This window comes from Ambystoma mexicanum, chromosome 3p, assembly GCF_040938575.1.
Source record: "Ambystoma mexicanum isolate Mex_15411 chromosome 3p, UKY_AmexF1_1, whole genome shotgun sequence".
Classification (NCBI taxonomy): domain Eukaryota; kingdom Metazoa; phylum Chordata; class Amphibia; order Caudata; family Ambystomatidae; genus Ambystoma; species Ambystoma mexicanum.
This window is the reverse complement of record NC_090925.1, coordinates 205,066,325-205,092,547: the sequence shown is the minus strand read 5'-3', so window position 1 is coordinate 205,092,547 and position 26,223 is coordinate 205,066,325. Positions and strand designations below refer to the sequence as shown.

At 52.0% G+C, this 26,223-nt stretch overlaps 1 protein-coding gene across 2 annotated transcripts in view; it reads left to right on the top strand.

Annotated features, from left to right (window-relative positions):
• Positions 1-26,223, top strand: part of CD4 (CD4 molecule) — a 132,822-nt gene that overhangs the window by 40,370 nt on the left and 66,229 nt on the right. Inside the window, exon 1 of one of the 2 annotated variants that reach the window (XM_069650652.1) lies at positions 18,240-18,425. The exons of the other annotated variant lie outside the window; for it this stretch is intronic. The gene's annotated coding sequence lies outside the window, so the exon portion shown is untranslated. Of the gene's footprint in view, positions 1-18,239; positions 18,426-26,223 lie in introns of those variants that run through there. 2 annotated transcript variants of the gene reach the window in all.

Here is a 26,223-nt window from a genome sequence, read left to right as displayed (position 1 = left end):
GGCTAAAGATAGGTGGGGCCCATTTCAACCTGATGGTTGCCCCCTATCCCCCCGCCCCTCGCTTAGAGCGGAAAGCAGTCTGAGGCACCTGTGTGGTGTGGGGGGACATACATTATTATGGAGATACAAATAAGGTTAGTAGCTGCCAATACAACAAGCAAGCCCTCAGGGAGCTGAAACACCTAATGCCCGCTGAATAGCTATGAATCCTTTGTGAACAAGTGGCTGACGTAGAGGAAACAGTGTTGAAAGGCAACGAGGTGATAGCACTTCTGTTTTCCCCAATAGAAGTGACGGTCGGACAGGGTCCAGCAAACGCAGTTTCTAAGGCGTGCGCAGCAAAGCTCACACGGTTAAGCCCCAGAACGTAAACAATATATAAAGGAATACATTGCCGTGTTTTTAGACTGCTAACAGGCAATATGGGGGCAGTTGCTTGGGGCTCCCCCTGAGGCTAGAGGCTGGGGCTCCCCCTGAGGCTCGGGGCCCGACGTCCCTTTCATTTGCAAAGCTTGAAAGGCCCCGATGCCGTCCCTGCTTTGGGTTCTGTGAAGCCAAAATGGAACAGCCCCTCTTAGCAAGCTTAATACCAAGAGGAAGCCGCCTAGCGCTGCTCTGAAGCCATTGCTCGGGGGGTTTCTTCGCGCACATAGAATGTTTTGTGCAGAACTTTGCATACGGGTTTTTACCAGGCTCTGCCGTTTCACGGCACCACTTGTTCTTTCAAAGTCACTTCCCTTCCAAACTGTAGGATTGTCAGGGTGACTCGCAAGTGTGACCCGTAAGTGTTGGTTCTTGCCCTGCTTTTACTGGAGGGTAAATGTGGGGTTGGGTTTATCGTCTGCATCGCTCTCTCTCTCTCTCTCTCTCTCTCTCTCTCTCTTTGTGTCTCACAGCAGGAAACTGTCTTCTCTGCTGTTTTTCTCAGCACCTGATGTGAAACCATGGCAGGAAACCTCGGAGACGGAAGCTACCCCCCACGAGGCTGCCCCATCATTTCTCAGAAGAGAGACGTTCACGTTGCGAGCGTGTTATTGCGGAAGTTGGTTTCCCGTCTCTGTTCACCAGCGTGCGGCCCATGTACCCATAGACCATTGAAAATGGCACCAAACTAAATACCTCCATGCCTTGTTCTCGAAGTAACAGATTACTACAAATCACAAACTGAAGGATCCATACCCGTGACCCCGGGGCTGCACTGAAATCTATGCAGCAAGCGCATTATCCCGCTGGGATAACTAACTGGCATTGAACACGGCGAACTTGCTGACACACAAAGATCTGACCCACCCACAATGTAAACGATTTAGCAATCTCGCTGAGATTGGAACCTGTGACCTGCAAGGCCCCAATAGATCCCAACAGCAGGTGCATTAACCAAGCGACCTATCTGTTTGCTTATTGGGACTGTACAGTGCTGTCTGCACGATCTCTACAGCAGGTGCCTTAACCAACTGACCTCCCTTATTGCTTATTGGGACTGTAACATGCGGCCCGCAATATAAACACAGACCTCTACAGCAGGTGCATTAACCAAGCAACCCATCTTATTGCTTATTGGGACTGTACAGTGCTGTCTGCACGATCTCTACAGCAGGTGCCTTAACCAACTGACCTCCCTTATTGCTTATTGGGACTGTAACATGCGGCCCGCAAGATACACACAGACCTCTACAGCAGGTGCATTAACCAAGCGACCTATCTGTTTGCTTATTGGGACTGTAACATGCGGCCCGCAATATAAACACAGACCTCTACAGCAGGTGCATTAACCAAGCAACCTATCTCATTGCTTATCGGGACTGGTAAATGCTGCCCACAAGTTGCACACAGACCTCTACAGCAGGTGCATTAACCAAGCAACCTATCTCATTGCTTATCGGGACTGGTACATGCTGCCCACAAGTTGCACACAGACCTCTACAGCAGGTGCATTAACCAAGCAACCTATCTCATTGCTTATCGGGACTGGTACATGCTGCCCACAAGTTGCACACAGACCTCTACAGCAGGTGCATTAACCAAGCAACCTATCTTATTGCTTATTGGGACTGTAACATGCTACCTGCAAGATGCACACAGACTTCTAGAGCAGGTGCGTGAACTCATTGAGAGATCTTCCTGGTATTCAAAAATGTGACCTGAAGGTTACACACAGATCTTTCACCTAATGTGAGTCTCGGATTTGATTTGACCAGAGACATGAGCACCCCTCATGGCCACAGACACACAATGTTGCTACCTTTTCTGACAGTGTGTTCTTTTGTACACGTTTTAGATATAAAATACATTTGACCTCTCGATATCTGAATGCTCATTGCTTTTAAAGCGCCACCCATAAGTAGAAACTATTGCATTGGGGCGCAGCTAGAAGGGAGATAGCATGTGAGGCGGGGCACGCAGCTTGTGGGTGTTGTTTGGTTATTTACCCACCCATTGACTGCCCCCGACAATGCTAATCCCTATGGCCACTCCCACCCACTACCTGCCCCTTCCCCGCCCAAAACACATCCTTCTGGGATCTGTTGTTCCAAGAGATAACATCAAACTTGAATCTTCTAGCAGCCTGCTGGAAGTTAATGGTTTAGTTACAGATGCAAATGGCTACTGGAGTAATATAAATGTCTTAACCAAGTGTGCCTTCACCTACTTGATTTATATCTCTACCAGGCACCGAAGACCTGTTAAAAACAAGCAATGATACAGAAAGCAGTGTTGGCTCGAGGTATTAGATGGGCGTTTGCCATGTATGCCATCATAAGCCCAGCTAATCTATTTTCCAGCTGTGCAGCGCCTACCAAATGCCTATCTCATGCCTACACAAAAGCCCAAAATGTGGGCTTTTTACTATCCACGGGTCCTCCTGTCTCTCTTTCTGTGACAGTACACAATTCACTTACAAATATTTGGAAAATGTTACTTGCTCAAGTTTGTATTGCAAATTAGAGCAGGCAATGAACAGAAACGATAAAACAAGAAATCATTAAACTCATACAATGAGGTGGGACTTCTCTCTGCTAAACCTGGCGCGGGTCATCTAGTGCGAGGCCATGGCTGTAAGTGGGCAAGACCTGGCATAGTGGCTGGGGCCGTGTCTCTGAGCATGCAAGCATTGAAACACAGCCCGCTCCCTACACGGGAGTGTGTAAGGTCCGGGGTCAGGCTGGCCTGGGAGGGTCTGTGCCCTAGCAGCATGCAGCAGGCTGGTTGATTAATGTGTGAGTCCAGGCACAGAGATCATGGACCTGCCTGTGAGAGTGCGGGGCCTGACACACACCACGAGGCCACACCTGTGAGTGTGACGCATTAAGAGACACGAGTGAGCCGAGATCACACCTAAGAACGAGCCTAGCCTGGCAGAGAGCTGAGGGTCCTGCTCTGAATTTTTGAGGCATAACGCACAGCTCAAGCTCATATTGTGAGTTGGCAAGGCCTAACGCATAGCCTTTCAACTCCTCCGTGAGGTGGGCAGGCCGTGTCTGTACAAAGGCTGCTGCGAGGAGTGAGGTTGTGTGTGTGCGCGTGCAGCAAAGGTCTGACACAGCTTGATGCCATGCCTGTGGGTGTTTTACGGACAGCACGCTTGCCTGTCTGTTAGTATTGTAGCACTAGCAAAGCCTCTGGAGTTGTCTGTCAGTGTGCACAGCCTGGAGCATTTCCAGTGAGCTTGGGAGGCCTGACACAGCCTGGAGCATTGCCAGTGAGCTTGGGAGGCCTGACAGAGCCCGGAGCATTGCCAGTGAGCTTGGGAGGCCTGACACAGCCCGGAGCATTGCCTGTGAGCTTGGGAGGCCTGACACAGCCCAGAGCATTGCCTGTGAGCGTGGGAGTCCTGACACAGGCCGGAGCATTGCCTGTGAGCTTGGGAGGCCCAACACAGCCCGGAGCATTGCCTGTGAGCGTGGGAGGCCTGACACAGCCTAGAGCATTGCCTGTGAGCGTGGGAGGCCTGACACAGCCTGGAGCATTGTCTGTGAGAGTGGGAGGCCTGATAAAGCCCGGAGCATTGCCTGTGAGCGTGGGAGGCCTGACACAGCCTGGAGCATTGCCTGTGAGCGTGTGAGGCCTGACACAGCCTGGAGCATTGCCTGTGAGCGTGGGAGACCTGACACAGCCTGAAGCATTGCCTGTGAGCCTGGGAGGCCTGACACGGCCTGGAGCATTGCCTGTAAGTGTGGGATGCCTGACACGACCTGGAGCATTGCCTGTGAGCCTGGGAGGCCTGACACAGCCCGGAGCATTGCCTGTGAGTGTGGGAGGCCTGACATAGCCTGGAGCATTGCCTGTGAGCGTGGCAGGCTGGACACAGCCCGGAGCATTGCCTGTGAGCGCGGGAGGCCTGACACAGCCTGGAGCATTGCCTGTGAGCGTGGGAGGCCTGACACCACCTGGAGCATTGACTGTGAGCGTGGGAGGCCTGACACAGCCTGGAGCATTGCCTGTGAGCGTGGGAGGCCTGACACAGCCTGGAGCATTGTCTGTGAGCGTGTGAGGCCTGACACAGCCTGGAGCATTGCCTGTGAGCGTGGGAGGTCTGACACAGCCTGGAGCATTGCCTGTGAACGTGGGAGGCCGGACACGGCCTTCAGCATTTGCTGTGAGCGTGGGAGGACAGACACAGCCCAGAGCATTGCCTGTGAACGTGGAAGGCCTGACACAGCTCAGAGCATTGCCTGTGAGCGTGGGTGGCCTGACACAGCCCGGAGAATTGCCTGTGAGCCTGGGAGGTCTGACACAGCCTGGAGCATTGCATATGAGCGTGGGAGGACTGACACGGCCTGGAGCATTGCCTGTGAGCGTGGGAGGCCTGACACAGCCTGGAGCATTGCGCGTGAGCGTGGGAGGCCTGGCACAGCCTAGAGCATTGCCTGTGAGCCTGGGAGACCTGACACAGCCCGGAGCATTGCCTGTGAGTGTGGGAGGCCTGACAAAGCCCAGAGCATTGCCTGTGAGCATGGGAGGCCTGACACAGCCCGGAGCATTGCCTGTGAGAGTGGGAGGCCTGATAAAGCCCGGAGCATTGCCTGTGAGCATGGGAGGCCTTTCACAGCCCGGAGCATTGCCTGTGAACGTGGGAGGCCTGACACAGCCTGAAGCATTGCCTGTGAGCCTGGGAGGCCTGACACCGCCTGGAGCATTGCCTGTGAGCGTGGGAGGCCTGACACAACCTGGACCATTGCCTGTGAGCGTGGGAGGCCTGACACAGCCCGGAGCATTGCCTGTGAGCGTGGGAGGCCTGACACAGCCTGGAGCATTGCCTGTGAGAGTGGGAGGCCTGACAAAGCCCGGAGCATTGCCTGTGAGCGTGGGAGGCCTGACACAGCCTGGAGCATTGCCTGTGAGCGTGTGAGGTCTGACACAGCCTGGAGCATTGCCTGTGAGCGTGGGAGGCCTGACACAGCCTGGAGCATTGCCTGTGAGCGTGGGAGGTCTGACACAGCCTGGAGCATTGCCTGTGAACGTGGGAGGCCGGACACGGCCTTCAGCATTTGCTGTGAGTGTGGGAGGACAGACACAGCTCAGAGCATTGCCTGTGAACGTGGGAGGCCTGACACACTCGGAGCATTGCCTGTGAGCGTGGGTGGCCTGACACAGCCCGGAGAATTGCCTGTGAGCCTGGGAGGTCTGACACAGCCCGGAGCATTGCCTATGAGCGTGGGAGGACTGACACGGCCAGGAGCATTGCCTGTGAGCGTGGGAGGCCTGACACAGCCTGGAGCATTGCGCGTGAGCGTGGGAGGCCTGGCACAGCCTAGAGCATTGCCTGTGAGCCTGGGAGACCTGACACAGCCCGGAGCATTGCCTGTGAGTGTGGGAGGCCTGACAAAGCCCGGAGCAATGCCTGTGAGCGTGGGAGGCCTGACACAGCCCGGAGCATTGCCTGTGAGAGTGGGAGGCCTGATAAAGCCCGGAGCATTGCCTGTGAGCATGGGAGGTCTTTCACAGCCCGGAGCATTGCCTGTGAGCGTGGGAGGCCTGGCACAGCCTGAAGCATTGCCTGTGAGCCTGGGAGGCCTGACACCGCCTGGAACATTGCCTGTGAGCGAGGGAGGCCTGACACGACTTGGAGCATTGCCTGTGAGCGTGGGAGGCCTGACACAGCCCGGAGCATTGCCTGTGAGCGTGGGAGGCCTGACATAGCCTGGAGCATTGCCTGTGAGCGTGGCAGGCTGGACACAGCCCGGCGCATTGCCTGTGAGCGTGGAAGGCCTGACACAGCCCAAAGCATTGCCTGTGAGCGTGGGAGGCCTGACACCACCTGGAGCATTGCCTGTGAGCGTGGGAGGCCTGACACAGCCTGGAGCATTGTCTGTGAGCGTGGGAGGCCTGACACAGCCTGGAGCATTGCCTGTGAGTGTGGGAGGCCTGACACAGCCTGGAGCATTGCCTGTGAGCGTGGGAGGCCTGACACAGGCCGGAGCATTGCCTGTGAGCCTGGGAGGCCCGACGCAGGCTGGAGCATTGCCTGTGAGCCTGGGAGGCCTGACACAGCCCGGAGCATTGCTTGTAAGCATGGGAGGCCTGACACAGCCCGGAGCATTGCCTGTGAGAGTGAGAGGCCTGATAAAGCCCGGAGCATTGCATGTGAGCGTGGGAGGCCTGACACAGCCTGGAGCATTGCCTGTGAGCGTGGGAGGCCTGACACAGCCTGGAGCCTTGCCTGTGAGCGTGGGAGGCCTGACACAGCCCGGAGCATTGCCTGTGAGCGTGGGAGGCCTGACACAGCCCGGAGTATTGCCTGTGAGCATGGGAGGCCTGACACAGCCTGGAGCATTGCCTGTGAGTGTGGGAGGCCTGACACAGCCCAGAGCATTGCCTGTGAGCCTGGGAGGCCTAACACAGCCCGGAGCATTGCCGGTGAGCATGGGAGGCCTGACACAGCCCGAAGCATTGCCTGTGTGCCTGGGAGGCCTGACACAGCCCGGAGCATTGCCTGTGAGCGTGGGAGGCCTGACACGGTCCGGAGCATTGCCTGTGACAGTGGGAGGCCTGATACGGCCTGGAGCATTGCCTGTGACAGTGGGAGGCCTGATACGGCCTGGAGCATTGTCTGTGAGTGTGGGAGGCCTGACACGCCCGGAGCATTGCCTTTGAGTGTGGGAGGCCTGGCACAGCCCGGAGCATTCCCTGTGAGCCTAGTATGCCTGACACAGCCGGGAGCATTGCCTGTGAGCGTGGGAGGCCTGACGCAGCCCTGAGTATTGCCTGTGAGCGTGGGAGGCCTGACACAGCCTGGAGCATTGCCTGTGAGAGTGTGAGGCTTGACACACAGCCCGGAGCATTGCCTGTGAGAGTGTGAGGCTTGACACACAGCTTGGGTCACTCTGGAACATTGCCTGTGAGGCTCGACACACAGCCTGCAACATTTTGGGGCATTGCCTGTGCGAGTGTGAGGCTTGACACACAGCCAAGAGCAGTATGTGGCATTGCCTGGGAGAGTGTGTAGCCTGACATAGCACGGAGCAGTATGTGGAATTTAAAAAAAATATGTATTTACTTGATTTAAATAACATGTAATTTTTACAAGTGTACATTCCTTCCTTCAGTCTACAAGACATTGCGTAACCATCGTATCCATACAAAGTCTGTTTTAAATAACTTCTTTTTAGTTTGATTGTCTGCGAGGGTATGTGGCCTGACATTACACCCTGGAGCATTGCCGGTGAGTGTGTACGGCCTGACATTACACCCTGGAGCATTGCCGGGAGGCCTGACATTACACCCTGGAGCATTGCCGGTGAGTGTGTACGGCCTGACATTTCACCCTGGAGCATTGCCTGTGAGTGTGGGAGGCCTGACATTACACCCTGGAGCATTGCCGGTGAGTGTGTACGGCCTGACATTTCACCCTGGAGCATTGCCTGTGAGTGTGGGAGGCCTGACATTACACCCTGGAGCATTGCCAGTGAGTGTGTGAGGCCTGACATTTCACCCTGGAGCATTGCCTGTGAGTGTGGGAGGCCTGACATTACACCCTGGAGCATTGCCGGTGAGTGTGTACGGCCTGACATTTCACCCTGGAGCATTGCCTGTGAGTGTGGGAGGCCTGACATTACACCCTGGAGCATTGCCGGTGAGTGTGGGAGGCCTGACATTTCACCCTGGAGCATTGCCTGTGAGTGTGGGAGGCCTGACATTACACCCTGGAGCATTGCCGGTGAGTGTGGGAGGCCTGACATTACACCCTGGAGCATTGCCGATGAGTGTGGGAGGCCTGACTTTACACCCTGGAGCATTGCCGGTGAGTGTGTACGGCCTGACATTTCACCCTGGAGCATTGCCTGTGAGTGTGGGAGGCCTGACTTTACACCCTGGAGCATTGCCGGTGAGTGTGTACGGCCTGACATTTCACCCTGGAGCATTGCCTGTGAGTGTGGGAGGCCTGACATTTCACCCTGGAGCATTGCCTGTGAGTGTGGGAGGCCTGACTTTACACCCTGGAGCATTGCCGGTGAGTGTGTACGGCCTGACATTTCACCCTGGAGCATTGCCGGTGAGTGTGGGAGGCCTGACATTACACCCTGGAGCATTGCCGGTGAGTGTGGGAGGCCTGACATTTCACCCTGGAGCATTGCCTGTGAGTGTGTAAGGCGTGACACACAGCATGAATCAGCCGGAAGCATTGCCTATGGGAGTGTGAGGGCTGAGACAGCCTAATACAGCCTGGTGCATTTCCTATGCGTGCAAGAGGCCTGTCGCACAGTCTGGGGTAGCCTGGACCATTGCTTGTGCATCATAAATGCTGGCAATGTTCCTAGTTTAGTATCCCTGTGAGTATTAGAGATCTGACACAAAGCATGGGAGACAGGCGCTACACACAGAATCGGGTAATGCATGTGAATGTGAGGCGACAGATCTGTGAATGTGTGAGTCCTGGCGCATTGCCCAAGTTCAGGTCTGTCAGAGTGGGCGTGGGAGTGGAAGGCCTGCCAAACAACCCGCTGCACTGCCTCACACCCAGTCAAAGATACAATGACTGCAATTAAGAGGAGTCTGCCATCCTTAGTCTTTTGATGATCTACCGGGTGGATAATGGATATATGATATCATGTGTAGGCCCTTTTCCGTCAAAGGAAGCTTATGATTGGCCAGAAAGGATCAGGTGACCAGATTGCAATGCGTGTTAAACCCTCTACCTGGCTCTCGGTCTCTGATTCCATGTATTTATGCATGCCGTGGGGCTCGGTCTTTCCTGATTGGGGTTTGCTTAACATCTGAAGTGTTTTAAGCGGGAGGGGGTGCAATGTTGTATGCATTAAATGGATCATTTACTCAGCACTTATTCCATAACATTGGGGAATAAGAATAATCTTTTTCCCTGCAGGGAAGATTGTGTTCCGCCAGAAGGACCAGGCGACCAGAAACCAAGATTTCCTTCCGGCCTTCTTCATTTTGTGGGTCTGAACCCACTCTGTTTGCTCTGGTCAGCCGGCTTTAGTCCTGGTTGGTTGTTGCTTGCAATCTGCTTTGTTTCGAGAGGGTATCGCAATTGTCTGTCTTTGCAACGCCTGTCTGCACTGATTTAATTCAGAAAGAGGTTAAACTGAGCCCACATGTTCATTTTCCAGTATTAACTCTACAGCTTTTCCTGTTTTTAATGTTGACGCGGGGTCCCTAGATTAATGTGTGTCCATCATCTGTATAAAAAAAAACACCACACACCACCCAAAAAATACAGACGAAGGCCTGGTTATGGCCTCTCACCTTTCCCCTGAGCCGCAGCCAAATATGCAGCCTGCAAAACATGCTCTGAAGTTTTTAAGTGTTAGCCACAAAATGTGCTCTCTCTGCATGACCTGGCCCTTTCCTGCACTACACCGGCACGAGGCATAGCAGCGGCAGGGACTGCACTTGATCAGAGCAATTCTTGGGCCCTCGCCCATGACACTTTGGTATCAGGGCCGGCATTAGCGGCAGCAGTGCCCTGGGCAGAATTGGCTCCCCACGCGCACCTGGTCAACACGCGGAGGGGCATCGGTTGCGGCCAGGAGGCACCACATTTTTGTTTACCTCCCCGCTCTGGCGCAGCACAGAGAGTTAATCACTGGAAAAGATGCTCTTACTAATGCATGAGAGCCCTATTCCAATGCAAACTGCCTCGCTCCTGTCGGAGCGGGCAGGTAATCCTCTGCTTTGCATCAGCACCCTACTGTTATTAAATGAGCTCTGCCACCGTGTGCGCATTTGATAACAAAAGGGCAACTGCCATGCCTTCTCCCACTACGCCAGCTCGGGGAGCCCTTGAAAGACTCCCCCGAGCTGGTGTGACTGGGAGTTAATGGTGCCCTGGGGGGGCATGGTGCCCCGGGCGGTCGCCCAGCCCGGTCTGCCCTAAGTCTGGCACTGCTTGGTATGATCCACATAGGACACTCTGCAACCGCACACTCTTTGAACGACTCCCACAGGCTCTGGTGCTTCTGGACAAGCCTGCACCACTCTGAGTGTGGTGTCATATTAATGCCAAGTAACACCACACACCACCACTTACAGGGCTGAAAACGCCAGCCTGGCTGCAGGAATGCATTGCATTGACTTCATTAAGGCGTGATGGTGGACTTAGCCAGTGCTTTAAGTGGGCCGGGGCCTGCCAGTGCTGGGCCCCGGCAGTCTCCAAAAAGAGGGGCTGAGCCGGGCCCCTGCCAGTGGCCCCCCACAACATTGGCGGGACACATCATCTCACCGTGTCCGCAGCGGCGACGGGAGATGCGCCTGCCATTAAGTCAGGCAAGCTGACAGAAGTGCCAGCCAGCCACAGCACGCTGTGGCTGGCTGGCACTTCTGTCAGTCACTGTAACTTCCACCAGTGACCCCTCACGCAAGGGGTCACCAGAGGAAGTTACTGTCCTTTTGTTTCCCGTGCCCTCCCCAGGTCACTGAGGCGTCTTTGACCCTTGGCGAACCTGGGGCATCCGTGCTGATTTCTGTGTTTATAAAAGATGGCTTCAAGCCATCTTTTATAAAGCTTTGCCGATGTCACTCTGAAACTTGAGGAGAACCATCTACGGTTCCGGAAGCACCTCAAGACCTTTCTCTTTGCTTCTGCTTTTGCCACCCTTCTCCCCTACTGACCTGTTTTCTCTCGCGGCATTGTGCACCTGGCCACCCTCTGTCCTCTGGGCCCAGGTACCTGCTCACCCTACCACCCTCCTGCACTGCCTCCAGGCCACCCCCTGCACTGGGGTCTGTATCTGTACCGATACAGTCCCCCACCCGCTTTTCTTATGCACTTATCAGATATACCCTGTCGGCTAAACTCAGCACTTGCCACTTGCTGGCTGCACTACCACCATTTATCGCCTGTATTTATTTATGTATTCTATTTTATTTATTATTATTTATCTGCTTTCTCCTCTGTCCTGCACTTTTCACTTCTCTCCCCCTTCCTGGCACTTTCCCCCTTTTCCCTTTCCCATGCACTTGCGTGTTCTCTATGTCACTGGGCCTAGAAAGACCGTTGTTTTTGTTCTTCCCTGTTCCCCTCCCTTGCCTTGTCGCGCTCTGTAACACTTGTGTATGAGCACGATATAAATAAAATATCAATTCAGTTCAATAATATTCTGCAAAAAACTGCAAAAAACCTGGTGATCTAAGAACATAGAACCTTTCCCTCGCCTGCCAACACACAGATCCTTGCCACGTTGCCCAGGGGGTGCCATTGTTACATCCGCCCTGCGTCCCGCAACGCGGTGACGCAGGCCGTCCTAATAAAAGCCCCACCCCTGCGGATGGGAGGCAGTTCCAGGCGATCTAATGAGCAGGTGTGTCGTGTCTGATGTCCCTCCCTCCGGAGCTGCGCCACTGCGGCTTACAATCACAGCCTTCCACATTCTGTCTCCTCACGCGTCGCAGAGACATGGACATAACAATGGCGACGAGGAAACTGGGACCCAGCACACGCATTTGACGCTCTGCCAGCTGTTTCTAACACACAGCAACGTACAAAATTTTTGGGCACCCGGTGGGGGAGGCACACAAACCCCCTCACCCACAAAAAAAAATAATATAATATATATATTGTTTTTCCTCTTTTCTCTCCGTCTTCCCTGCACATCAACCTGACCTTATCAACGTGGGCCACAGCTGATTAAAAGAGGCACATTCCCAACGAAGGGCCACAAAGCAGCACAAGTTCCACCAACTGCCCTCCAGGGGTCAGATCCACCACGGTGCAACGCGGGAAGACTTCATGCTCACAACATATACATGTGATTGAAGCAAGTGTCCAGGGTGAGCACCTGAGTAGCACAACTGGCTCATCCACCACGGGTTGAGGCTTTCAACCACTGAGGGGCACAGACGCCTGAGGATCCGCATCAAGCTGACGAAATCGTACCTCATCAAGACAAAGTGAGGTTTTTGCTATGGCGATTGGCACGTCCACCCCCAGGCCCAGCCCGACATCCAGACTTGCGGCCAATCTATCAATGTCGTCACCACAAGCACGCCCTCAAGGAAGCTCCTCCGCAATGATCCAGCCATTTGATCCCTTTACAGATCCATCATCAGTTGGTCCCTGGTGGCAGCTATGGATCCAGAAATTCGAAATGGCAATGGACTGTAAGGACATAACTCCCGCCAGGAACATTTAGCACCTGTTGCTAAATGTGGGGGATGAGGTACTACGTATCTTTAACTCGCTAACCATCAGGGATGGCCAGGACATTTACCAGCAAGCGAAAGATGCTCTGACGGCACACTTTCTCCCACAACTCAACCCTGATTATGAGACATTCATATTTTGCACCACAATTCAGGCAGAAGAGGAGACCCTAGATGCCTACCACACTCGACTCAGGAAGCTGGCAATATCGTGTGAGTTCACGGATGTCGAGAAAGAAATCCGGAGACAGCTCATCAATGGCATCCAATCGGAGAAACTGAGAAGGATGGTACTCAGTGAGAAGGGTATCTCTCTAGCACGCATTCTGGAATTGGGTCGCCAAAGAGAGCTGGCACATGCAGGGCCGCCAACATGGGCGCCACTCTGCAAACACTACAGCCGGCCCTCACGACAGCCATGGTGGCCCATGTCACCAACAGACAGTCCACAAGGAATGAGGGTGGCGGCAACTATGCGCAAGCCAGATGGTAGACACGCATCCCGGGACCCACGGAGTGTGGATGGTGTGGTGGACCGCGACATGGACGGCAGAACTGCCCGGCGCAAGGGACAACATGTGGGGCATGTGGAAGAAAGGACCACTATGCTAAGGTGTGCCAATCATCGGGTACCCCACTACCGCCCTCGAACAATCCCCAAGAGAAGAGTGGGACCAAGAAAAAGAAGCAAACCAATGCAAGGCGAGTCAAAACGACAAACTCTTCGACTGAGGAAGAAGGGGATGACATCACAGGGGCCCAACAGGAATCCGGCAGGGAACAGTGGAAGAAAGGGAGAAAAGTCTACCTGGTGTCAGCCCTGGATCATGGACATGCGACGCAGAAAAAAGGGCTCAGAAGGCACAAATGCCAGGTCACTCTCCAAAACCAGCAGGTATGGATGACCATAGACACGGAAGCGTCCGTAAATGTCATGCCCACAAGCACATTCCAAACACTGCAACCGCAACCAGATCTAAAGAACACAGACACCTTACTGTTTGCGTATGGCTGTAGGAAGCATTTACCGGTGGTTGGCAGATTCCGCACCACCCTCAGCCATGGAGAAAACAGGCTACCGTCAAAAATCTACGTCGTAAATGCGGGGATCGCATGCCTTCTGAGTGGGGATGCGGCTGAAGACCTAGGGCTAGTGAAATTTGTCTGTCAAGTGAAGGAAGCACAAGTGGTCGAGGAGATCCTGGCACAGTCTCCCAACCTGCAAAACGGGATAGGGTATCTGAAAGGAAAGACAATCAAGCTCCACATAGACGAGTCGATTCAGCCAAAGGCCGTAAGACACAGGAGAACCCCGTTCCACATGCGTGAACAAGTGGAGAAAGAACTTAAAGCATTGGAAGAAGCCGGCATAATAGAAGAAGTCACTGGGCCAACACCATGGGTTTCCCCGATGGTGGTCACAAAAAAAAACAAACAGCCGGGAAAAGTCTGGATTTGCATAGACATGCGCCTTCCGAACACTGCAATCAAGCAGGAGCGCCACATTACACCTATGCTCGATGAAATTGTGGCTGACCTCACCGGGTCACGAGTCTTCTCCAAAGTTGATCTGAAAGCAGGATACCACCAGCTAAAACCGCATAGGGACTCTCGCTACATAACCACTTTCTCAACACACCTGGGCTTACAAAGATACAAGTGTCTAAGTTTTGGGATCTCGTCGGCCCCCGAAGTTTTTCAACAGACAATTCAGGAGGTCATCCGGGACATACCAGGTGTCCTTAAAGGGAGCGACGATATCTTGATCCATGCTCAGGACAGAGAAGAACACCTGAGGAGACTACAGACGCTCCTGGGCAGGCTAGAAGATACTGGGCTAACTATTCACAAAGAAAAATGTGAATTCTTCAAAACGGAAATATCCTTCTTTGGCTACAAGTTCAGCAGCACTGGCATTTCCCCGGACCCCCAGAAGGTTGCCTACATACAGGCTGCGAGCCCGCCAATGACACCTACTGAAGTGCGCAGCTTCCTGGGGATGGCACCATACTGTGGGAGGTTCATCCGGAACTTGGCCACCCTCTCTGAACCCCTGCGAGAGCTTACCAAGCTGAACACAAATTGGGAATGGGGGCAAACGTGCCAGGAGGCGTTTAAAAAAATCAAAGAGTCGCTGTCCTTCGACACGAAGATGGCGTACTACGACACCGAGCTCCCAACTGAACTATTTATAGATGCAAGCCCTGTCGGCCTAGGCGCCATCCTCATGCAGGTCACCAAAGAAGGCGAGAAGAGGCCCATCGCATACGCGTCGAGAGCTCTCACAATGACAGAGCAGCGATACTCGCACATTGAGAAGGAGGCAATTACAGTACTTTGGGGGTGTCGTCATTTTCACCTCTACCCCTATGTCCGAAGATTCACGGCAGTTACAGATCACAAACCCCTGTTGCCTATCTAAATGGGCACATCCTCTCACCCGCCGGCCAGAATAGCCAAATGGCTATTACACCTCCAGCAGTACAACTTTGAATTGACCTACCAGCCGGGAAGTGGAAACCCAGCGGACTTCCTCTCAAGACACCCTCGTGCAGCGACTCCACAAGAAATCCAAGTAGCCGAAGAGACCGAGGAACATATCTGCCAGGTCGTGCGGGCTATGAGACCAAAGGCTGTCAGCATCGAGGACATTGAATTGGAAACACACAAGGACCCGTGCTGTGACCTGGTGAAGGATGCCATCATCTCAGGTGATTGGAAGTCGTTCATGAAGAAGAACACCCACAATAGGACCGCAGACGCAAAGGCGTTCCTCACAGGGATGTTTACTATACGACAGGACCTGTCGATAACAGAGCAAGGAGTGTTACTCAGGGGAAATCGCATCATCATCCCACCGAGCCTCCAGGACAGAATAGTGGCGCTAGCCCACGAAGGCCACCAAGGAATGGCTCGGACGAAGGCTCGAATCCGGCACCGAGTGTGGTTTCCACAGATAGACGAGAAGGTCGAAAAGCTAATAAACACCTGTCTACCATGCCAGATTACCGGAGCTCCACCTGACCCAGAACCAATCCTGTCAGCCGAACGAGGCATTGGCAGATGGGACGCAATCAGCATCGACTTTTGTACACTGCAAGAAGGCCTGTACCTCCTGGTGGCCATTGACGATCACTCTCGATACCCCGAAGTCGAGGTAGTTGAATCCACGGCAGCGGAGGTGGTCATCCCCGCCATGGAAAAGATGTTTGCAACGCATGGCCTGCCCACAACCATAAAGAGTGACAATGGTCCCCCATTCCAAGGGGAGGAGTTCAAACAGTACCTTCAGGAACTAAACATAAGGTACCATCACATCATGCCAAGATGGCCCCAAGCAAATGGTGATGTAGAACGTTTCATGAGGACACTTAACAAAGTGATGAGATTCTCGAGAGCAAATGCCAGCCCGTGGAAAGTCGACCTTTACCGGTTTCTGGGAAACTACCGGGTAACCCCTCACAGCACGACTGGTGTCCCGCCAGCCGATCTCATGTTTGGCACTGTCATAAAGTCCTCCATTCCACACCACCCCAGCAGGGGCCCGGACAGATTTGACAAGGAACGCACCGAAAGGAGGAGAACAGGAGCCAATGCACGCATGAGTGCCAAGAGGAGGTCGAAGCCATCCGACCACCAGGTGGGCGACCAGGTGGTCATGCTACGGAACCCGACAAGGTCCAAACTGGACTCCAGGTACGAGTCACTCCCATGGACAGTCAGTGAGAAACAAGGAACCATGATAACTGTAAAGAGAGGACGCCGACAGGTGACACGTCGTAGTTCAAGGCGGTGCCATGCAACCTATGGACTGATGGCGAATGTCACCAAGAAGATGAAGAACCCCATCTGAACGAAGGAGAGCCCACTCACCTGCAGGACGAGGTAGAAGTGGGTGACAGAACGTGGGAGCAGTGGAGCGAACCTGACATGGGTGAGCCGGACATGGAAGGTGAGGCACCCAGTGAGACAGTGGGGACCAGCCCAAGAGGGGGGCGATATGGTTTAAGAACCGCGACCAAGCCGCCAGCTCGGCTCAAAGACTATGTGTGGTAGTCTGCCCCACTAGAACTATAAGGAGGGGAGGCCCTGGGTTCTGTAGTTCACGTGTCTGCATAATGGTATTTGACATGTGTTTTGTTTGATGTTAAGTTAAATTGAAATATATGAGGAATGTTACATCCGCCCTGCGTCCCGCAACGCGGTGACGCAGGGCGTCCTAATAAAAGCCCCGCCCCTGCAGATGGGAGGCAGTTCCGGGCGATCTAATGAGCAGGTGTGTCGTGTCTGATTTCGCTCCCTCCGGAGCTGCTCCACTGCGGCCTACAATCACGGCCTTCGACATTCTGTTTCCTCACGCGTCGCAGAGACATGGACATAACAGCCATGTATCTGTTTGAGAGCGAGAGATGGCAAGAGAGAGGGAAAGCGAAGGGAGTGACAGTGGCAATGTGAGAAAGTGAAACGAGACCTGTCTGTAAGAGGCCAGCGCTAGAAGTTCAGGGGTTCAGTTTGTGTTGCCTTGTAAGGGCTACTCCCCTCTTCCCCTGGTGAACCGACTCCCCTCTAAGATCTCCTGCCGCATTACAGTATACGAACAAACCCCCCTCAGATGGGCACCACAGTCCTGGGCGTAAACACATCCATGCTAATGGAGCCATGACTAAGCCCTCCTCTTTAGCCCCATCACTCTCTCCCACAACAGGAGCTAATGTGACCAAAAGCGCTATCAGCTCATGGGCTTTCCCCTCTGGACAACAACCCCCCAAACATCTCTGACACGCCCATGGAAAGCACACTGGCACGAGGGAGCTGGGTACTTCCAACCTGCACCTATCAATACCACAGGTTTCACATCTACCTCTTCCGGTCCCCTCACTAATGACCCCCCATCCCCTTACAGAGCCACACACAGAGAGGACACCAAAAATGGCAGGCGGGTACTATGGACGACCACCCACATTACAACAGAGAGGCCCGTCCACCTCCCTAAGCCAATGGCGCCCAGGATTATGCACCCATCCAGGATGCTGCAGTTCCGAATTTAGTAGTGAGAGGCGTTTATGAATTTGAAGGGGCGGGAGGGGGGATTCGGGGGTGCAAGTGACGCGCTGGAAATATATTATATGAACGCATTGCCTCAAACTTTATTTGTAACTGCACAGTGCCCTTTTTTACCATGCCACCACTAGAGGGAGCTGTTAGGAGAAGGCTGCTTATCAGAGCTGAGAATCTTTTCCTCCCCCCTGTTCTCTGGTGCAATGTGGCTGCGAGCGCGCACCCTCTGCCCCCGCTCCTTGCCCACCCAGCACCTCAGCCCCCCCAGTCGCAGTTAGGATGAAAAACGAATCGAGGCCCAAAATAAGCACGGATATAAACAAAAGCATCAGAAATAGACGATTTTCGAAGAAATCCAGCGGCGAATCAGAGCCTGGAGTGTGTGGAGGAAGTCAATGTGTTTTGAGGGGAGATCAAAGACCCCTCAAATGCTTGTCTGTTCCGAGGCCACCCCACCAGTGCCCACCGCAGACCGTCAGCCTGACTTCTGAAGACCCTGAAAATAACTCCCGAGATTTGTTTGGGGGGGCGGGGGCGGTAGAGGTACTGTGGTTTTGGTACTTCCTCATCCTGCCTCAGCCTATTGACACAAGCAGCGAACCTTTCTCGCACCCCCTCTTCCACGCTCACACTTTTCTTTGCCTGCAGTAGCAGTGCCTCTTCTCTCTTAGGTAGTGAGGTGACCCGATCAATTGTGAGATTCTCCGCCTCTCCTGGCCATATTGCAGCTCGCACTGCGTTGCGCTCTGGGACTTGTAGTCCTTCCAGTAAGTACCACAATGTAAAATTCTGTGATTTGAAAAGCCAGTCCTGGCAGAACTGCTCACGCCTGGCACAAAATAACTATAGATGTCTCCTGTGGTTGTTGCCTCTGTGCGATGTGGCAGTGTGCAGAGAGAGTGCAGCCATGGGTGCCAACTTTTGATTTTCGCTACGAGGACAGAAATGTCTGCACCGAGCGAAGCAAGGGAGCCGTACCCCGTACCCATCCCAAGGTCGAAACAACCCATTTTAGAGCTCAATTTGCATCAAGAATTGGAAAAAAAAGCCATAGGATCTACAGGCAGGTCTAGATATATAACATTTCAGCAACAGTCGCCTAAACTGCTGAGCAGTCTTTCCCTCAGCATTCTGCTTTTGGATCTTCTCCTACAGCCTACTTCTGCTGTGCCCGCCAAACAGCTTTGGCCTGCCCACCCCTCTCCTTCCACCCCACAATTAAGGCTCAAGTGGTCCATTGACTAGGCGGCCTTCCTACTTCAAACTGAGCAGCAGTTGCTAATTTTGCAAGATGCATGCTGGCACTTCACTGAGCCTCAGCCCAGCAGGAGAGGAGCAAGAAGCCCCGTTGCACAGGGCGATTTAAAAGTGCACTGCACTCAATCCTTTTTTGTTTGTCGATTTTGGTCTCTCCATACAATGCAGAATATCCACGGAGCGTGGGGGGTGGGGGCGAGGGGGGAATGTATTGACACGCCTGCACCCGTGGTTCAAGAAGAACCATGTCTCGGGAGGATAGCTCAGCAGCAATGTGCTCACCTTGGAAGCAAGACCACACAGAGCAACACAGGTTCGATCCCCGGTCCCGCGCTTAGAAACCTCTGAGTATTAAGCGCGTTATAAATAACCTATCAAATCATATCAAGTATGGGGTTATGACCCCCTATATGCCCCCCGCCTGAGCTCCCGCCTCCACGTGTACTCGGCGCCTGTGAGCACAACCTGTCCTTGGACAGCGTGGTCTTTGCCTGCTAAAAAATCCATGCAGATTCCCGTCACGCTTACCTGTGTCTGGCTTCCAGAAGTGCTGAATTCAGGCAAGTCACAAATCAGGCACGTTCTCTGTAGGACTGCAGGCAGTGGTCGAAGTGTATGAAAAGAAGTAGTGGAGCAATATTCCCTGCTCGTGTCAAAATGATGCAAGCTTTCCTTAGCAGTCTGGACATACCTCCCGGGGACCCTCGATCCAGACCCAGTAGAACCTCTTCTGGTGGTGCCCTTGCCTCCTCCCAGAAAGCCTGCACCTGTGCCTCCTACACCTCCCTCCAGAAAGACTCAATTTTGAGGCATCTCCACCAAATGTTGGACCACAAGCCTGTTCCCCGCACCCTCTCCAGCATGCCTCCGATGCTCCCGGCTAAACCTTGTGGAGCTTGCCCGGAGTGTAGTGACAACGAAATATCTTGTACCAAATCATCTAAATTAATTCTCTGCCCAGGCCCATTTTGTCCATCACCTTAAACAAACAAAAAACACTCTACCAGTTCTAAGGCCTTCTGAGCGTCGAGGGAGAGTAGGACCGCCAGGGTCGAGGTTTTATGTACCTTTTCCACCAGGTGGGCTATGTGCCTAATATTGTCAAACGCCTGTCAGCCCTGTATAAACACTGACTGGTCAGGTTGAATCAAGGCAGGCTGAAACCCCGCCAATCTGTTATCAATATTTTGCATATACATTTTAGCATCTACATTAATTAATACTATGGGCTTAAATGAGCAACATTTGGAATGGTCCTTATTGGGTTTATGGATAAGTGTGATCTTGACCTCCTCCATCGATGCTGAGATGCGACCTGTTTCCCGAAAGTGGTTGACGAGCGCAGTAAGGTTTGGTATTAGGATTCTAGCAAATGCTTTGCATCTGGCCCAGGTGATTTGTTGAGAGGCAGCTTTTTTATCACCTCTCAGATCTCATCCTCTGATATCCCTCTCTAGACCTGGACCTTGGCGTGAGCAGGCTAATCTTGTTCAAGAAGTCCCCCTGTAGGTTGTCGATGGGAGTAAAGATCTGCGTAATATCATACGACACATTCTTGTATGTCTGCCGTGCAGGAGCATCTATTACTCCGGTCATCAATTACTCTGGTAATATTTTTTAAACCACCCGCCCCCCCGCAGTCGTCTCACCAGGAGCTTGTCTGCTCTATTAGCTTGTGCATAGTAACGTTGCCAGACAAACAAGAGAGACCTCTCAGCTTTCTTCATCCGAGGACATTTACGTACCCCAACATTTGCCTATAATCCTGTTGCACCTCCCTGGTGGGAGCTGTTATAGACCTTTTCCTGAGGTCCTCGATCTTGGCTTCCATCTGGGATTCCAGGAGTCTTATTTGCCTATCCCTCGTCCCCTCGGTGGCAATAAATTCCCCCCTGATCATGGCCTATAATGCGTCCCAGTACTTGCTCTCCCATGTGTCTTCAGCTCTGTTTAACTCAAAGAGCCGGGTCATCTTACCCTCCAAGTCCTCCCTGATAACAGGATCTCGTAGTAGTTCTCCCGGGGCCATCCACCCCAGCACCTTCGGTCTGCGTCTGGATAATGGTAGGTCTACGGTGACCACAGCATAACCAGCTATTCCCAATGGGATCACATAGATGCCCCTGATGCCTCCCAGAAAGGGGGCAGAGACCCACAAATAATCAATTCATGAGTGGAAGCCGTGCACATTTGAAAATAATGTGAATCCTTCCTTGCTCCCTCGCACCCCTCTCCATGCATCCCAGAGGCCCAATGAGTCAAACTAGCCCTGTAGGGATAGGTAGGCTACCCAACTGTCGTGCAGGAGTCCTCACTTGCTTTTGTCCAGGTACCGTGGCCAAGCTAGATTGAAGTCTTCTATCATCATAATGTTCCCTCGCGTGAACCCTTCAAGTGTTACCAGAAGGTCTCTTAAGAAAGCTTCGTGGGCAACGTTGGGGTCATAAATCGAGGCTATCATGTGTCTTGATACTTCGATCTGTCCCGTTGCCATAAGAAACCTGTCCCCTTTGTCTCCCTTAGAGTCTGTTATTTGGAAATGTACCCCATCTCTGAATACCAATGCCACCCTGCCCGTCTTATTTGGTCCAGAGGCTTGGAAGATCTGGGAGAAATCCATCAGGTGGAGTCTCACCTAGTCCCTACGCAAAAGGTGAGTCTCCTGGATGGCCAGGACATCCGGACCGGAACGCCTGGTGAATTATTCTAGTTTCTTCTTCTTGAGAGGGAAATTCAGCCCCCTCACATTATGGGTCGCCCACTTGAAGGTAGCCAGTGTCGTAGGTTAAGCCTATGCACCCCACCCTCTCATCCCCACCGAGTTGCCCCTCCTTGCACTCTGCAATGTCTTGCTGCCTTTCTCCCCCCAGCTGCCCTGCTGCCACTGTGCCTCTGGTGCCCTCCAAATTTCTCCCGTACCCTCCCCTGTTCCAGACCCAGAACCCCCAACAATCCCCACCCTGACCCTCCCTCACCCCAGACCCTAACCCCTGAGCCTCCCCAAAACTGTCCCCTCCTCCCTCTCCCACCCTGACCCCCAACTTCACGACTCGCCTTCCGCTCTGCTGATCTCCTTCCCCTTTCCCTCCCTTCCATTTCCCCATAACCCACTCTGGGGGAAGCCGTCCTCTCTGAAATAAGGATGGATTGCTCTCCTGGCCTCTATAGCCCCTTGTTGTGTGTCTAGTTCCCACACCCCTTTAGTATGAGAACATGTTCTTTGCCGCCTTCACTTCCATTCAACCTTGTTTGGGGCTCCCCCCAGCTGCCAAGTCCCCAGAACTCTTAGGCTGAGACTCCCGCAAGCAGGCACTCCTTCTACGATGGTGCCCTACCATTGCCCACTCCTAGGGCCGTGGTCTCATGTGGCCGTCCGGCATCGGACCATGGCCCCCCATGTGAGTCCTGGTCCAGATCAAGTTGAAGCAGGGCAGCAACCTCCAGGGGGGACGTTATGCCCTTCTGCGTTCCCTCCCATTTGAACACCAGTCCAAAGGGGAAGGTCCATTTATATCAAATGCTTCTTCGGGCCAACTCTTGGACCACCAGGCCCATCTGTCTCCACTTAAGGAAGGCGCTCTCCGCTAAGTCTTGGTATAGTTGGATCAGAGATCCTTGGTAAAACAACGGTTCTTTCACTCTAGCCACTCGGAGAAAAGTTTCTTTCTGCCAAGATAGCGTAAATGCTGCCAAACATCGGCTGGGTCTGCCTCTGGGTTCTCTTGTCGTCCTGCCCGTTCTGTGGACATGATCTAGGCCCACTTACCCTGCAAAAAATATTCTGGGCCTGTCCCTTAAGCTCCTTGTCTGAAACCCCCTCTGGTAGGTCTTTAATGCAAATATTTATCCTCTGAGACCTGTTCTCCAGGTGCTCCATTTGTAGTTTGAGGTTTTGCATGGCAGCGTTTAATCTGTCATTGGCCTCGCTGTGTTCCCTGATGTCTGTTTCTACCTCCTGAAGGCCCTTCTTGAGGAGGTCCATTTGTTCTCCTAACTGGCCCACTTCTTGCCTCATCGCCAACAGCGTTGTGTTCAAATCCGACTTTGAGCTGGGTGTTCTCTCAGACAGCTCTTTAAGATGAGTAGCAATACCCTGGAGATGGATGGGGATGCAGAGTTTATTCATACATCAATAATCAAGATGACTCAAATAGTTTGGCAAAGTGAGTCCAGTTTATTAACAAGCCTCTAAGGAAATACAACGAACATCTGCAATCACTCGATCCTCTTACTCAAATCACTTTATAAAAAACAGAACTTTTATACCCAGAATTGGTCATCAATGACGTTTAACCTACGTTGCTACCAACGTCATCCTACGTGGCAAACTACAAAAACCTAACAGAGGGAGTGATTGGTTCTAAGTGAATATCTAAGTATAAGTTCTATATCAGTATAGAACAGAGGAGGAAGGTGATAGGATACTTAACATCAGGTGGGGCAGCTAAGCCCTCCCCTCCAAATGGCCACTATGAACGTCACTAAATACTCAATGTCCCATTGGCTACACAAGCTATAGGACCCTTAATTACCCTTGTTTACACGGTCCTCTATAATTGGTTGGCATCTAACCCCCGTCAGTACTTTTCCACCTACGTCTAGCAGCATGCAGACTGAACATCCAGGTGCAGGTGCAGGTGAGCTTGTCTTAACACTAGCTTTCCACCAATTACATCATCACTTCAGTGGTTCACTGTCAATTAGTGCTTTTAAGATCTGCCTTGAGTTTGTACTGTGCTCTGAGAATTTTAAGGAGGATGGGCACAGCCTGCCTTGGTGCGTAGGTGTGATCATCCAACTTCCTTCTTCCACGTGACTGGACACCATGAAATCGAATTTTTTGTGCATTTCAAATCCACATTTTTAATAGACCTCTGACGTCTTTTGTTTTGCTCAATTTTCTGAACAGGAGTTTCTGTTCCTTCACGCGATTTGTATCCAATGCCAGTCTGCTCCAGTTTGATAAGACGTTGGCTTTCTTGACTCAGTCAACTCCTTTAACTGAGATTCATTTTGTTAATTCAATTTCTTTTTTACCTGCGACACACTGAAATTTGAGGCCTTCTTGCTTTTGCTCAGTACTGCTTATAATACGTAGTGGAAACATCCTTCCTTTACTTGTCCATATGTATCTATATGTATATATGTTGGCGCTTGCTGCAAACAATCTATTAAAAAAGCACAAGACTAGCTTCATGATTGCTTTGCTGCTTGCGTTTCTGTTGCATCTGTACATGTTTAAACTAACTAAATATCTTCATCAGGTCTGCAGCATGAGCTTCTTCACCTTGATCCCATGATATCACTTATCCTTGGTGCTTTCTTGATGCTTTATAGATTGTCTGCATTCTCTGGTCTTTATATCTCTTCTATGGGCGTCAATTTGGTTTTGTGTGACGTCACCATTCGTCTTCCTCATTTATCTTCCTTGCTTCTTCAGGAATTTTATTCAAATGGCCATCATATTGTCTTGTATGTAGATATGGTTTTCTCAATGTGTACTTTACCTCCCAGATTCTCTTAGGATCAGGTATTCTTATGGGTACTGCACAGCGTCCATGCTCTGCTCTTTGCTAGTTAAACTGTTTCTTCATACGCCACATACTTTGGTTCCCATTTTATAGGTAATAGAGGCGGGGCAGTTGGAGTGGGGGTACTTGGCTCCTCCTCTACAACTTCATCAGCTGAAAGTGCTCTTGGAAGGCCTTAGTCAGGGAGGATTGCAAGCTATTCAGATTGTTATGCAAGTCTTGTCTCGATAGGGGCTCCCTCGCTGACACTGGTTCCCCCTTCTCTGCGGTGGTAGCCCCAGTCTTGGGTGTTGCTCTTGCCTCACTCAGGCCCAATGGGGGGCCCAGCAGTCAGACTTCATCGCTCTCCCTGGCAGGCACCCGGCGAGCCCCCGCTCTTTACAGACGGGCTGGAACAGACTCTTCTCTCCCTCGCCTGTGGGGAACACCAGTTTCTCTGCCAGGACTGCCAGTTCCGTTCTTTCCTTCAATCCTGTGGCAGATCCTCTTTCCCAACAGGGCTCGCTGCTCTGCTCCCATCTGCTCGTGTGATGCAGGGCTGGCATGACCTGGCCCACGCATCCAGATTGCTTGGCGAGGGCCAACCTGTTCTCATTTCTGGGCAATCTGTCTGTGTGGGGCTGGTGCTTCACCCTCACGTTCTGCTGTAATCCGGGGTTTCTGACGGGTTTAGGGTGGCTACCGACATGTCTATCTGGTGTCGGCGGCCATCTTGAAGTTTCTAGGGTCACTTCTTGACATTTATTTTCACATATATAAATGAATCCCATTGAATAAATGTTTTTGATTCCACTTTCGCTTTCTGTATTTGACTGATAAAGGGATTTTACTAGGATCGAGTGTTTTGGTCAAGTGGGGTGCATACATGCCTCATTCAATTCCATTAATGGTAGTCCAGTCCTGGTATTTTATTTCCATTCTGGGAATTCTAGTCCACGATTTTCCCATGACAAATCCACGACCACAGGTTACAGAATGCAAAGAAAAAAAACAGGACTGGACTGCCATCTCTAGAATGGATGGGGCATGTAAACATGTGTGAGGTAGGGCAGGATTTGAACTCAAGCACTCTGGTTCCAGAGCGGATAAAATAGCAACTGGATCTTATCTTCTACTGCAGAGACATCAATTCATTCAAGAAGGCATCCATGAGCCTGGCCACTTGCACTCTACCCACTGAGACTTGTTCATTTGTAAAAGTACATTTTATGAGATAATCACAAAACCATTATTTCACAATAATAAATTAGTATTTAATGAAAGGTCAACACTTGTTTTGACCACTGATATGGTCTATCTCAGGGCTGTGTAGTATGTTACTCAACAGATATGTACAATTAGTTATTAAACAAAGGGAGGAATATCACATAACCAAAAATCATGTCCAAACAATAATAAGAAGGGAGAACATTATCCCAAATGAGTTTAGAAACACTTTAAAAATGACCGCATCAAATTGTACATCATAACCACAGTTTTCACCACACATTAATAACATTACATAATATAACACTACGTGTTGGATAAACATAAAAATAAACTAAAGTTGAATCCCATTCACTGTAAGGGTAGGAGGAAGAGAGGGGGCAAGGGGGACAGAGAAGGACACACTATTAGATTACATTCAAATTCGGAAGATAACAAAACCAACCCATTGGGTAAGTACAGTGCCATTATAATACTCTTCCACTACCGGAACAATACAGCCAGTCTACTTACCACCACCACAGGTGCCAATCACAATATAGGTGATTAAGCATTATTGTGTCATGGCACA